Source organism: Oryctolagus cuniculus, chromosome 5, assembly GCF_964237555.1.
Source record: "Oryctolagus cuniculus chromosome 5, mOryCun1.1, whole genome shotgun sequence".
NCBI lineage: Eukaryota > Metazoa > Chordata > Mammalia > Lagomorpha > Leporidae > Oryctolagus > Oryctolagus cuniculus.
This window is the reverse complement of record NC_091436.1, coordinates 168,220,927-168,235,523: the sequence shown is the minus strand read 5'-3', so window position 1 is coordinate 168,235,523 and position 14,597 is coordinate 168,220,927. Positions and strand designations below refer to the sequence as shown.

The window sequence follows — 14,597 nt, the reverse complement described above, 5'->3', positions numbered from 1 at the left end:
CAGAGTCACAGACCCGGGAACTGGTGATTCAAATCTATGTATCTATAGTGAAATTAAAACTATCAGCCCGTCTCCCCAGACTTCAGAGTGAGTATGTGGTCGGGAACTGAATGAGGCCAAGACAGCGGGGTCTGAAGACCAGGGGTTTGCACCCTCTTTCCGTAGACAGCCAGAGCACAAAAACCTTCGGCTTCAAAGATCTCACGCAGTCTCGCCGTGCACTCCTCTTCCCTGAGCTCTCCATCTTTGCCTTCCTCATCTCCTCTTTTCCTTCCATATCAACTCCTTTTTTCTTTTCCCACCCCTCATCCCAAGGACAGTAAAGAAACAGACCTCGGCTGGGGTTCGGCCTGCCTAGCCCTGCGTTAGCCGACCAGGTCAGCGGTATCTCTTCACCTTCGACCAAAGGCAAACATTTAATTCCTGTGTATATCAACGCGCTGCATGGCTGTCTGCGGCAGATTCTCTTTGATTGCTTTGCCAGTCACACACACAGGCTGACGTGGGAGATGGGAGGGGGATGGTCCCCCTTGAAAGGACTGGCTAAATCCAGTCTGCGAGTCAGACCTGGGTTTGGAGCTTCCTTGGCACTTACAGGTAGGAGCTCCCAGCAAGCCTCTCTCGCTGCTGTCTGAACACCGTCTGCGGAGCCGCCATCTCGAAAATGCTTGCTACAGTCACACGGGCTCTAAGGGCATGGCGTTGCCCTCTGTAATTAATATAGCCACTGAGCAATCAAATGGAACCAGGAAATGGCTCAAAACAGAACCCAGTTGGCAAAAACCAACTTTCTAATTTGCACCAGGTCTGCATGAGGGCAGTAAGCAAAAGTTTCGGCTAAGGGCCAAAAGCATTCAGTTACAACAATACACGAGACACTTGTATTAACAAGCAAAAGGTAACAGCGAACTTGCCCCAACAGGCACTCTCATGACTCAAAGGAGAGTGGCAGTGTTACGGAGAGGAAATGACGGTGGCTTGACAGCGAGCAGAGGGCTTGGCTAACAAATAGGAACGACTCCCTACTAACTTAGATCAACAGCTCACCCGTCAGGGACCCTGTAGGGCTCCTTTTTAAAATAAATTATTGGCCCCTGATAAGCATTAAGCAGGGATAGGGAGTGCTGGACAGTGAGAGAGCGGAGCGCAATACGGCAAGATGAGATGCTAAGAGAATCTACTCAGCTAGGAACATCAAAAGCAAAGTCAGGCAAATAAGTCAAGTTTAGGGGACAGTTAGAGCTAAGGGCCAGGAGAGCGACGAACTCCTGTTGTGACCCGAATATCACAAAAGCTCTCGAGAACAGTTTTTGGGAAGAGCTGTCTTGTTAGGGTGCAGATGTGAGGCGGCGGTGGCTGGATTTCAGTGAATGACAACAGCGCTGGCCTCAGCTTCTGGATAAAGGCGGCAGTTTGCACACGATTTTGCTCCTTCCCCAGACTCCTTTCAAAACAGAAATAAACCCGACAAGGGCCATACGAACAGGAAAGAGAAACCAGAATCGGCAGCTGGGACGGAGGCAGAGGGGTCTGGGGACTTCGCGGAGGCCCGGGAGGGGTGTCCTGGGCCGGCAGCGGGGGCAGGGCTGGGCCTGGGCTCGGCTCACACTCGCGGAAGCCCCTGCCAGCTCAGGAAGGGAGGGCTGATTAGCGTCTCCTCGGAGGCCAGGGCCTCCCCGGTCCTCATCACTTGGCAGCTGCCTCACTTTCCCGGGCGGTGGGACTGGAGGTCACAGGTCCCTGCAGGGCGGGCACCACGCTGCAAGCAGGGGGGAGTCAGACGACGGCAGCCTTGCCGAGGCTTAGCTGACGAGGCACCCTCGGAGCTGGCTGGCTGCGTCCCGATCGGAGGACCTCACAGGGCCACTCAGGAGAATCGCCGAGGCCAGGGCTCACCCGGGCTCCTCCCCGTAAGGACACGGGCCTCACGGCATCCTTTGGTCCCAAAACTCCAAGCTCACTCTTGAGGTCTTCACATTGAAACACAGGCAGAAAACTCAGGATTACCAGACACGTATGTGCAGAAAACCACGCACACGACAGAAGCCAAAACAAATTAATTGGGAAAATTAAGGAAAAAAAAAAGTAAAAAGTACCAGAGGGGGAAAAGAACTAAAGAAAAAAATGGAACAAACTGAAGTATCACTGTTAATAATCTCCAGAGAGATAAGGAAAGATATCAGAGAAACAAGAACAGGATATGACATAAAAGAAGGATAATTACATTCAAAGTTGAGATGAGATTTTTTTCAGAGCAGAGGAAAAATGTCAGAGAGTACAGCAAAAAGATGTGAACACAGAAAATCAGAAGGCAAGTGCTCAGGAGGCCAGTGTCACAGGATTTCCAAGAAGCGAGTACAGAAAACGGAGCAGAGAAAATAGTTGTCCTAAAATTAATGGGGAAAAATCATCAGAGCAGACGCACAAGTATCTCCAGACCGAGAGGATGTCACAAACAACGGATGGATCAAGACCCCCCCCCCCCAACACACACACACATCAGGTCTCAGGGCCAGGAGGAGGCCTGAGCCACCTTCCAGACAGAACCAATGCCACTGGGAGTCCCCAAGTGGTTCCTGACATCTCACAGCAACCCTGCAGTTAAAAGGTAATGCCTTTACGGCCAGCGCTGTGGCACAGCAGGTAAAGCCGCCGCCTGCAGTGCCGGCATCCCGTATGGGCACCAGTTCCGATCCCGGCTGCTCCACTTGCGATCCAGCTCTCTGCTACGGCCCAGGTCCTTGGGCCCCTGCACCCGTGTGGGAGGCCGGGAAGATTACTTCTAGTCTGGAAATACACATTGCTACATGGTTCGTTTTCATGGTAGACTAAAGATATTTTCAGAAGTATCTGAACACAAAATCTTTGTGTCTCATGTACCAGTCCCACAGAAGAAACTAAGATTGTGCCAGGGCTCAGGAGCTCCAGCTCAGAGGGGTGACTAAGGACACCTCAGAAGAGCCTGCCGGATGATGGCTGGAGCTGGCCCCGCCACGTAGCCAGAAACTTCCAGAGAGACACTGCCAAGAATCCAGACCGAAACCCCTCTGGGGTCTCAAGGCCTTGAGAGGTGCTTCGGATGGCCAGGGTAGAGTTTAGGGAAAAGTTAGGGACAAAGGCCTTAAAAATGAAGCAAACAGAGGAAGACAACATCCCAGGGCTCTACGGCAAACAAACAATGCCTACATGGAGAGGCAGCAGCAGCGGCAGCAACGTGGTAACGCGACACTGCACACTAAACCAACCAAACGTGAAACCAAGAGCAGAGCAGGAAGACCCGTGGAGGGAGGGGTATGGGAGCAAAAGAGCAAAACCCTCATTTTGGGTAAGGGTAGGCTGATGGATAGCACCTGTGGGAACTGTGACAAACCAGCAATCACAGCGTGTCGTGTGGAAACACGGAGTAAATGCCAAAGTCATCAGCTGGGAGAGTAGATTAGGACAACAGGATTTCTAGGAAGAGAACAGAGGAAGACAGCACAGCAAGTAATTATCTTTTTTTAAGAAGATTTATTTATTTATTTGAAATGCAGAGATACAGAGAAAAGGCAAGAGAAAGAGAGAGAAAGAGAGAAAGAGAGAAAGAGAAAGAGAGAAAGAGAGAAAGAGAAAGAGAAAGAGAAAGAGAAAGAGAAAGAGAAAGAGAAAGAGAAAGAGAAAGAGAAAGAGAAAGAGAAAGAGAAAGAGAAAGATAGAGAGTATGTGTGGGCGGGAGGGTGGGAAGAGGTCTTCAACTTGTTGGTTCACTCCCCAGATGGCCACAATGGCCAGAGCTGTGCTGATCTAAATCCAGGAGCCAGGAGCTTCTTGTAGGTCTCCCACTTGGGCACAGGAGCCCGAGCACTTGGGCCATCTTCCACTGCTTTCCCAGGCACACTAGAGAGATGGACTGGAAGTGGCTCAGCCAGGACTCAAACCAGTGCCCATATGAGATGCTGGGACTGTAGGCAGAAGTTTAAGCTTCTGTGCCACAGCACCAGCCCCGCAAATAATTATTTGAAACAAATCAAGACAATGTGCCAGAGCAGAGCAATGTGGATTCTAGATGGACAAGGCCCACAGACTGCACGGAGGAACAGAGCTAGCCGGGGATCAGGGAGAGGCAGAGGAGGCAGGCCACCAGAGGGGGAGATCTCGCTGGGCTTTGGGACAACTCCTGTAAAATTAGAGTTCAGTGCTGGAGTAATGGAATCCACAGCCAATCACAAAGGAAAAGTAGAATTGCAGGAAGCAGACCACAGCAGGCCAGCCCCCCACAGGCGGCCCTCCATGCCACGGAGAAGGAGTCTGTGTGATCCTGGCAAGCCAGAGCTCAGCCCCGATGGAAGACCACGCATATCCAGGGTGCTCGGCTGGGCACACTGCCGTGGACACGGAGACTGGTCTGCCTGCACCCTGCTCAAAATTCTTCCACTTTAGCTTTATTAGCGGTAATAATTGTTCTTAAGTAAGGGAGTTTTGGCAGCAGTAAACCAAGATGAGCCACTGCAGTTAATGACTAGTCAATGCCAACGAAAAATGTAAAATTAAAATCCACTGTGCAGCTGTTCACGTGGTAGGCACATCTTAAGATTCCACCTGCGTTTATTCTGGGGCCTCCATATCATGGGCCCTGATGGATGCTGACTCCCACCCACACTCAGGCAGGTGGTGTGATCTGCAGTTCATAAACGGGGAACAAGAAGCGTAGAGAGCTGAGCCATTTCCAGAGGGCCACACAGGGAAGGGGTGCTGCAGCCCAGACTGCAGAGCAGGCTCCCCGGCAGTATCGTCCTGGCTCGGGCTCCGACAACACCTCCATTTCCCACGGCTGGAATGAGCTGATGGGTGTGGTGCTCTCTTAACAGGGTTCTGTCATTTCCATGGGGAGGCTCTCCCCAAACATGACTTCCAGGAAGAATTTTCAACTGGCCAGCATTTCCCTTGCTTGCTTCTTTGTATCAGCACACGGAGAAATAGTCAGTACAGCAGCCTGACATCCAGATCGCCTTCTCGTGGAATCAGACGGGATGCTGAATCCACTGGAGAATCCTGGTGCGGGGCACCTACTTTGGTAGGAAGCTCAGGAAATCCAAAAACAGGGGCCAGTGCTGTGGGCACTGTGGTTTAAGCCGCTGCCTGCAATCCCATGTGAGTGTTGGTTCGAGTCCTGGCTGCTCCGCTTCTGATCCGGGTCCCTGCTAGTGCACCTGGGAAGGACAGGCCGAATGCTCGGGCCACTGCCACCCACGTGGGACACCCAGATGGAGCTCCAGGCTCCAGGTTTTGGCCAGGTCCAGCCCTGGCTGTTGAGGCCATTTGGGGAGTGAAGCAGCAGACAGAAGATCTCTCTCCTTGTCTCTCCTCCTCTGTAACTCTTTCAAATACAAAAATCTTAACAACAACAACAACAAAAATCCCAAAACAGGAATAAAGGCCAGAGATGGCTCTCCTTGTCCGTCAGGATGGCACTAAAAGGATTTCCAAATGCGCTGTTAGTCTCTCAAGGAGTCCGAGTGCTGCAACACAGCCTTTATGTGGATTGCTGCACCTGCTCTAGCTACCAGCTGCATTTTTTTTTTTAACCTGCCTGGGGTGTGCACACTACTGGCCCCTCACACCAAAGGATGTGGATGGAGCTTTTCCTGCTTTTCAGGAGAAAGCAAAATGTGAGGCCTTTCTTCAGGGCACAGTGAGGAGGCTGGGCTTGAAGGACTGGGCCCCAGCTCCCTACGGGGTCTCAGCCACAGACCTGGGCTCCGCAGCTCTACCTCCACTTGCACAACCAGATCTGTCCATTTCCCTGCCTCACACCCCGCACTGCCCCATCTCCACTGAGCATCCATGAGGTCCCAGCCACTAAGCTAAGCCAGGTGCTGAGGACATAGGCATAGTTTCTGTCCTCATGGAGTCTGGTGGCTGCCACAATCTATGAATGACAGGTGGCAGGAGACAGAGAGGGCACAGTCAGAGCATGGGGCAGGCACCCGGCGCAGACTTGGTTGAGGGGAGGGCGTTGGTCAGAGGGCGGATGTCTGAGCAAAGACCCAAGGGATGAGTGGGAAGTGGCCAGGGGAAGCAGAGGGACTCGTGGGAGCAGGTATCTCTTGATAGGCCCAATGTGGTCAGGCCAGTCCAACCTGGCATATCAGCTTGCCTAGCGCCCACATGTAACTCACTGCCTCCTGCCTCCATGCCTCTCTCACCCGTCCCACCCACCTGGGATGCTTTCCCTCTTCTCTCACCTGCCCAGATCTCACACCTGGGCAGGGGCCAGCCTCACGCCTGCTCACAGGGCCTTCTTCTGTACTGCTGTGACAAAGTGCACAGCGCCATCAGCGCTGCACACGCGTTCGCATACAATGCCTTCTGTGAGTCAATTACAGCCTAACTTCGCAAGGGCAAAACAAAGTCTTGATTCTCTCTGATGAGTTTGGCTTGAGAGGAAATGAGCCGGGCAGAGAGCACATTTGTTTAGCTTCTGTGCTGCCTGTTCAGTTAGGTCATCGTAAAGGTGGCAGTCCTGAGAACCTCATGGCTCCTTTGTTAAGAACTGGGGCTGACCTGGCGAACTACAGCACCTGCACATGAATGCAGTGAAGTCGCCGCATGCTCCACAGCACAGGCGCTCAGACGAGAACGGTGCGTGCCAGCGAGGCCTGCTGCTCCAACAAGGCACAGAGCACAGAGGGCTGCAGCATTTTGGTTTCATGAGTGAAAAATAAAAACCAAGTATTTTGGATATTTATAAATATAATTGATACAGGGCTTAGATTTCCAAGGAAGAGAGAGAGGGGGTAAAGTGGGGGAGAGAGGTAGGACATCCCCTTTAAACGGTAATGTAAGCTTACATGAAAAGTCCAGTCACTATTACAACCAAATAGAATGTGGATACTCAGGCGGGAAGCCAGGATGTGGGAGGGGTCTGACTGTGGGAGGGGAAGGCCTGAGTCTATTAAAGTCCCAAAGAATTGTTTTATTGACTTGAAAGGCAGAGTTATGGAGAGAGAGGGGGAGAGACAGAGTAAGAGGTCTTTCATCCGCTGCTTCACTCCCCAAGTGGCTGCAATGGCCAGGGCTGGGCCAGGCTGAAGTCAGCAGCCTGGAGCTCCATTCTGGTCTCCACGGGGTGGCAGGGAACCATGCACGTGGGCCATCCTCTGTCGCTCTCCCAGGCTCGTTAGCAGGGCTCTGGATCGGAAGTGGAGCAGCTAGAACTCGAGCTGGTTCTTGCGTGGGATGCCGGTGTCAGTGTACCCCACTGAGGAGCAGGCTTTTCTACCAGCTCTTCCTCACTGTGACTGACGTTTCAAACAGCAGATCCAGGTGATGATGAAAAAGGTGAATTACATTTTCACCACGCAGCCTCCACAGATTCCACTTGACGAAGGCGGACATCAAGCAGGTCACGGAGGTGGGCGTTACAGTCATCAGAGGGCTGAGGTGGCTGGTCTAAAACAGCACATTCCAAGGTCTGCCCCTTCCCTACAGAGGACACCACGGAGCACAGGGGTTTTCCTTCTGCCATTCCCCCTCCGCAGATGCGCATCTTGGACCCATTCTGCTCATCAGCAATGCCAGGTTAGGAGGATCTGTTTCCCCACGGCACAACCTAACGCAGCCACAGGTCCAGCACGTGCACTCTCACAGTTACGGTCTCAGCGGCGTCTTGAGGAGTGACCACAGGGACACCTGGTTCCCACTCTAGCGTCTGCGTTCACTGGGGCTATGTGTTTGGAGCTCGGTCCCCAGTGCAGTGATGTTAAGCAGTGGTGGCACGCACTAGAAGGCCATGAGGGGCACTGTTCTGCAGGGATTAAGCTGGTTTTCCTGAGAAGGTTGTTGGCAAATAAATGAACCTGACCCCTCCCACATCCTGGCTTCCCGCCTGAGATTCGATCTCTGCCACCGTTGTGATGGTGGGGCCCCCACGGGAGCTGAGAGGGAGGCTGGAGCCATAATCCTGGGCTCCACAACTATGAGCTAAGTAAACCCCTCTCTTCCTCTGGGTTACCCAGCCTCGGGTGTCTTGTTACAGTGACAGAGAGCAGATGAACGCCACTGGCTTTCCACCCTACTCCCAAGGCTCAGGCTCAGGCTCAGCCCAGGCTCCAGCGATGCCACCCAGGGAACGGCCCCCGGTCAGGGCAGGGATGTGCACGGCCGGTGCGGAGTCTCACGTGCTTGCAGGCTAATCTTACCACGCTCTTCTCCAAACTGAACGAGATTAATGACAGAAAATTAGCCAAGGCAAGTAGTCACCTGTTCGGTTTATCCTACTACCATCTTAATTGTAGGAGACAAGTGCTTCCTTTTCACACCACTTGAAGGGAAAGTGAGACAACAGAACGCAAACAAGAGCCCCAACGAGCAGCCTCCTCCAAATCACCAAGCCCCCGTCTCCCCTCCCCCAGTGCTCCCAGAAGACCAGCGGCGGTCCCGAGTTGCTTCTCGACACAGACGACCTCGTGAGAATCCCATGACCTTGAACTTTATCAGGACTGCACGTGGTACCGATCTGCTCCCCCGAGTGTCTTCTATTAACCCAAGTTCAAACTAATGCACTGCTTCCCAGTAAGTTCAAAGAAAAAAATTACTCAAAGGACGTCAAAGACTTCCAGAGAGAATGTCTGTGTTGGCCCTAAATATATAGATGCGACGTGTGTGTCAGGCCCTTTCAGTGAGCACTAGCAGAAACGGTGGGGCGGCGGGAATTAGAACTAACGCGAGGCTGCTCCAGATACTGACGGCGCGTCTGAGAAGGGAGTCACGTAAGAAGAGGCTGCACAGAAAGTTCAGAAGCGAAGAGGATGCACTAAATCAGATCCTCCTTTAAGCACAAAGCACACAGCAGGTGCAAACTCTCAGAGGGCAGAAAGCTTTGCGTCTGACTTAGTCCAACTACTAAGGGAGCCGGAAAGCTTCGCTCTCCTTCACCCTCCGCAGCCGACTGCTCACCACGTCCCACTGGTTCTGAGTCTGTCTTGAATCCACCCTCCTCTCCCTCTCTAGGCCCTTGGATAAATTCAGGTCCCTCCCATCCCCTTGTGGTAGGGCAGCCTCCGTAGCCCTCTAAGGCTGTCTTTCTTGTAGCTGCCCCAGCATGCCACAGCGAGTGATGCCAACCATGAATCCCAGGGACAACAGGCATTTCTTGCAAGGACTTTCTGGCCACGTTGGCTTTGGGGAGATCCATTTGGGCTCAATTATGTTTCCACAGAGCACCTATTGTGGGCAGCTGTTGTGAGCGGTGAGGTCTCGGTGGGAATGAGAAGTCTGTGCCAGCCCCATCACAATTGCTTACAGCTGCAGGCCCACAAGGGCAGGAGGTGCTCAAGGAACTCAGAGATGCTGTGGTTTAGGCGGGAGTTTGTTTCCAGGGATAGAGCGTAAGACCAAAATTGCAAATAGTGAAAATTACCCTTGAAAAACCCCTTCAAATCAAAATTTGGATTCTTGAAAGCTCAGAAGCCAAAGTTTAGCTGACGTTTGGCTGGGGCTTCCCTTTCCCACAGGCATGCAGGCCTGGGTCTGTTTTCAGGGCAAATATCAAGACAAGAAAGACGAAAAGTGCACCATACACGGGCCTCTTGAGTCGGAAAACGCTCAGTTCAGATCCTGGCTCTGCCACCCGCTCACGGATGACTGGGGGAGGGCCCGCATTTCTCTGTGCCTCGGTCTCCTGTCTGGTGTGACAGGACCCCACTGGAACCAGGCTGCAGAGGGCTCCTGGCTGCTCCTGGGCTCACGCTGGCTGGACGCCTCGTGTGACGGGAGCACCAGCCTTGCACGGCTTCACTTTCTTCTGTACGCACACTCTGCTTTTGGGCAGGACCTTGCTCCACGCCCACTCGAACTCTGGATTTGCCTGGGGCTGCCCACCACATGGTGCTCCCCCCGGCCACAGGACAAGGCTCCGGATATCTCTTCTACACTCCAGCTCCATGCCTGGTGCAGAGAGGATCACTGGACACAGACGCTGTCCCCAATCACCCACGTCGTTAGCAGTAAATACACTGGGCTTAGGCTGTGGGAGACACTGCTTTGGGTGCTTTGCATATATGTAAAAATCCACTTCATCCTCACTGCTTCCCTGTTATCTCCATTTCATAGGTGAGAAAATGGAGACAGAGAGAGAATAAGTAAGTGCCCTACAGTTGCAAAGCTGGGATTCCTGTCCAGGAAGAGTGGCACTGGACTTCTGCGCTTAGCCATGCAGTAATGCCACACTGTGCTCAGAGGAGGATGGGTGACTGATGAAGTAATTAATGTAGTGTCCTCGGAAGAGGGGAGCGGTACAGCACCCCCCACCTTCTCTGCGGGGAAAGTTTTCCAAGACCCCTGGGGGATGCCTGAAGCCACACAGTGCCAAACCCTAAATATGATGCTCTTTTCCTGTACACACATACATGTGGTAAAGTTTAATTTACAATGCAGGCATAGTAGGAAATTACCAATGATAACCAATAATAAAACAAGTAAAACAATACGTTGTGACAAAATTGTATGTGCAGTTTGGGGCTATTATTAAGTAAAATACGGGTGACTTGAAGACAAGCACTGCGGATCTGATGACCACGGCAGCTGCTCTGTGAGTGAGGGTGAGCAGGCGCACGGGATGGACGTGCACAGAGGGGTAGTTAGCGGTGTGTAGGGGTGCAGAGGCTGGATGGCACGTACCATCTGTACATGTGGGACGCAGGAATGTTGTACATCCAAGGTGCGCTGGAGTACAGTGCAAGATTCCACCATGCTACTCAGAATGGTGAATTAATTAATTAATTTATTTATTTATTTTTACAGGCAGAGTGGACAGTGAGAGAGAGAGCGAGAAAGGTCTTCCTTTTGCCGTTGGTTCACCCTCCAATGGCCGCCGCGGCCAGCGCGTTGCTGCCGGCGCACCGCGCCTATCCGAAGGCAGGAGCCAGGAGCCAGGAGCTTCTCCTGGTCTCCCATGGGGTGCAGGGCCCAAGTACTTGGGCCATCCTCCACTGCACTCCCGGGCCACAGCAGAGAGCTGGCCTGGAAGAGGGGCAACCGGGACAGAATCCGGTGCCCCAACCGGGACTAGAACCCGGTGTGGCAGCGCCACAAGACGGAGGATTAGCCTAGTGAGCCGCGGCGCCGGCCAGAATGGAGAATTTAAAGGTTATGAATTCCCTATTTCTGGAATCTTCCTTGTCCCATTTCAGACTGCAGGTCACTGCAACCTTGGGGAGCAATAAGCAGGGGCTCCTGGATTCCTTAAGCTCCTCAAAACCACGCCTCCCTGAAGCGGGGCCAATGCTGTCCTTGGCCTTCGGAGATCTGTTCAGAGCCTCATGTGTTTGCTCCTTTCTGCCAGCTTGCTGCCTGTGAGGACGCTGCTCGCCCCTCAGTAGCGCACAGCTGCAGCTGGGGGCTCCTGGCGCTGCCTGTGGCTTCCTGCTCCTCTTCCAGCTGAGATTGGAATGCTGATGTGTGGGGCCGGGGAAGAGTCAGAGGAAGGAGACTGGAAGGAACAATGAAACCTAAAGTGTAGACCACATTCACAAAGCCATCTGGCCTGGGGAACCAAGTTTACGCTTTTACATAAACTATGGGTTGAGCGTCCTTTATCCAAAATGCTAAAGTTCAGAAGTGTTCCAGGGTTCAGATCTTTTTGGATTTTGGGACATTGGCGGATATATGGTGAGATATCTCAGAGGTGGGACAAGTCTGAACAGGAAATTAATTCATGTTTCACGTACAGCTTGATGATTCTCCAAGAGAGGTTACGACATGCAGCCGTTTGCACACGAAGCAGCCATTGAAGGCTTTATCAACATCTTCTCAAATAGCATCCCCATCTGGGAAACACTATGTGAGGACAAAAACAGGCACTGGGTCTCTGGGGCCATGGGACAGACGGCGACTCAGTGACTGGAAACATCAGTACATTACTCCCAATACTGGGCAATGGGAAAGGGACAGACAGTTTTCCAAAGAGTCTAACTTGGGGATTCGTTGATAAGACAATCTCAAATGTTTAAAATTGCATTTAAAGTGGTTTCCTACAACAAAAGCATACAAGTTCACCACAGAATTTTGGGAAACAGAGAAAACCATAGGGCAGAAAAGTAAAAGTTACCCAGGATGCCCCCATATTAAACTACCATCATCACATTTTTGGTGTGTTTTCCTTTCATCTTTTGGAAGTATATTTTTATGGAGTTTTAGATTCCCATAACAAATCGAAACCTGTATCTCCCTTTTTATTTCCAATTTGATGCTGTCATATCATGTGATTTAAACTCCTCCTCTGTATTATTTTTAATAGGTGTAAAACTTGATCAAACTGACTTGAACATGTCCTTGATGGTGACCACCAAGGCTCCTTGTTTCCTGCTGCTTTCATTACAAAGCACCAGGCAGACGGCGGTGATTCGGAACCAACACAGTCTACAATCAGGATGCAGTCTGACGAGTTTGAAGAAGGCAAGCACTCAGGAGACCACCACCACCATCAGACATCAACCACTCCCATCACCCCACAGCCTCCCTGTGCCCTCCTAAGCTGCTCACTTCACGTTTACGGTGCATCTCCCAGGCTGACACATGGAGCATCATTCGTGTGCAAAAGGCCCCTCACCCTGATCAAGCTCCGGGAAACACTGACCAGCTTAGTCTTTTCTAGATAGCCTGCACATGGAGTCATGCAGCATATGCCCTCTTTTCTCCGGCTTCTTCCACTAAGCAGAACATACATGAAGTTGCTCTGTCTTCATGTTCAGTTGACCCCTTTCACACGATGAGATGACTTCTGATTTCTTGCAAGTTCTGGAGTCTAATTTGTCTCCTACGATACAGCCTCTCCGGCTCTCTTATGACTGGTGTTGCATGTTTTATATTTTCATCTTTTTATTTTTAATCTGTCTGCTTATATTTAAGCTGGTCTCTTTAGACAGCACTTGGCTTTTTCATCAAGCCCATCTCCTTAAAACACACAGAGCTTTTACCACTGATGCAGTTATCAACGCGGCTGTCCCATCTGCATCTGCTCCCGCTCCTCCTTTTCCGGCTTCCTTTCTGTTTGGACACTGGGGATTCCGTCCGCACCCACCACTGGCTCACCGCTATTCTTCCACTTGTTTTCGTACAGCTCTGGAGTTCACAGGACGCTCTTTAACTCACTGGAATCTTTCTCCAAGTAATCCTACACTAACGTCTAATGGAAGAAGCTCACAACAATATAATGGCTAAACGTCTGTCCCGTACTTTGTGCTACTCTCATCATAGGATTCATATATACAGTATCAGAAATGCCACAACATATTATTTTTAAATACTCAATTATCTTTTAAGGAAATTTAGAAATGAATGGAAAACATTTTCTATTTTCCTACCTATTTATTATTTATCTTGCTGTGCATTTCTCTGTACAGATCCAAGTCTCAAACTGCTGTCATTCTGTCATTCTGGTATCATTTTCCTTTTATCTGAATGCTTGCTGGCAATGAATCATGTCAGAGTCATTTGCTTGTTTTTTTTTTTTTTTAATCTGAAAAAGTCTTTAATTCATGTCTACTTAAAACATATTTTTCCTGGGCATAGAATTCTAGGTTGTAGGTTTCTGTAGCAGTAGAAAGATGTTGCTTTGCATATTTGCTGACAAAAAACTTTCTTATTTTTGTTCTTCCCTAAAGAATCATCGTTCTTCTCTTCTTGCCCCTAAGGTTTTCTGACATTTACCTTTAGTATTCTGATTCTGAGGTGTACCGGTGTGACTGCTCGTCTTTATTCTGCCTGGGGTTTATTATGACTCTTGGATCTGTGTCTGTATTATCTTCATAAAATGCGGGGAAAATCTGGACTTTCATCCTTAGAAGTTCCATCTGGTTCCCCCCACCCCAGGAGAATCAGATGGGACTTCTAGAGATGAAAAGTATCTCGAGTGGAGAACTCAGCGCTAGCATTGAGAAGATGAGTGAACCTGTAGACATAATAACAGAAATGATCCAAGCTGATGTATACAAAGAAATCGACTGGTGGGATAGAGCCTAGTTCCAGTGACCTGAGGGACGATTATACAGCAACCTAATGTGAATGGGAGTCCCAGGGAACGGGGGAAGAGCAGAGAAACAGAACGAATTAATGTCCAAATTATTCAGTCTTTTAAAAAAAAAAAAACAGCGAAATGCTGTAACATGGATGAACTCTGACAACATCATGCTAACCAAAATAAAGCAAATATGGCACAGCACAAAAGCACCACAGGGCATGACTGCACTTACACAAGCTGCCTACAATAGGCACGGGCAGAGTAGAGGCCGCCAGGAACCGGGGTGAGGGGATGAGCTGCTGTTATTCGGTCGGCACAGAGTTTCCGTTTGGGTGATGGAAATGTTAAATGTGATGGAAACAGAGTTAAATGTTGTATAGCATTGCCAATGTGCTTAATGTCATTCAATTGTACACTCTTAAAATGGCTAAGCTGGTAAATTTTATGTCAGTCTATGATTTATCACAATAAAGAAAATTACCAAAAAAAAAAGCACGAATTCTTCAGCTATAAAGAAGGATTTTCCAGAAGTCCCTCAAATATTCCAATGAAAATCTGATTTCACACCTTGTGTAATGCAAGGAGTAAATGAAGGAGT

At 50.4% G+C, this 14,597-nt stretch overlaps 1 protein-coding gene across 1 annotated transcript in view; it reads right to left on the bottom strand.

Moving 5' to 3' along the window:
- The window catches only part of GMDS (GDP-mannose 4,6-dehydratase), a 629,429-nt gene that overhangs the window by 106,179 nt on the left and 508,653 nt on the right, over positions 1-14,597 (bottom strand). The gene's annotated exons all lie outside the window — the stretch shown is intronic.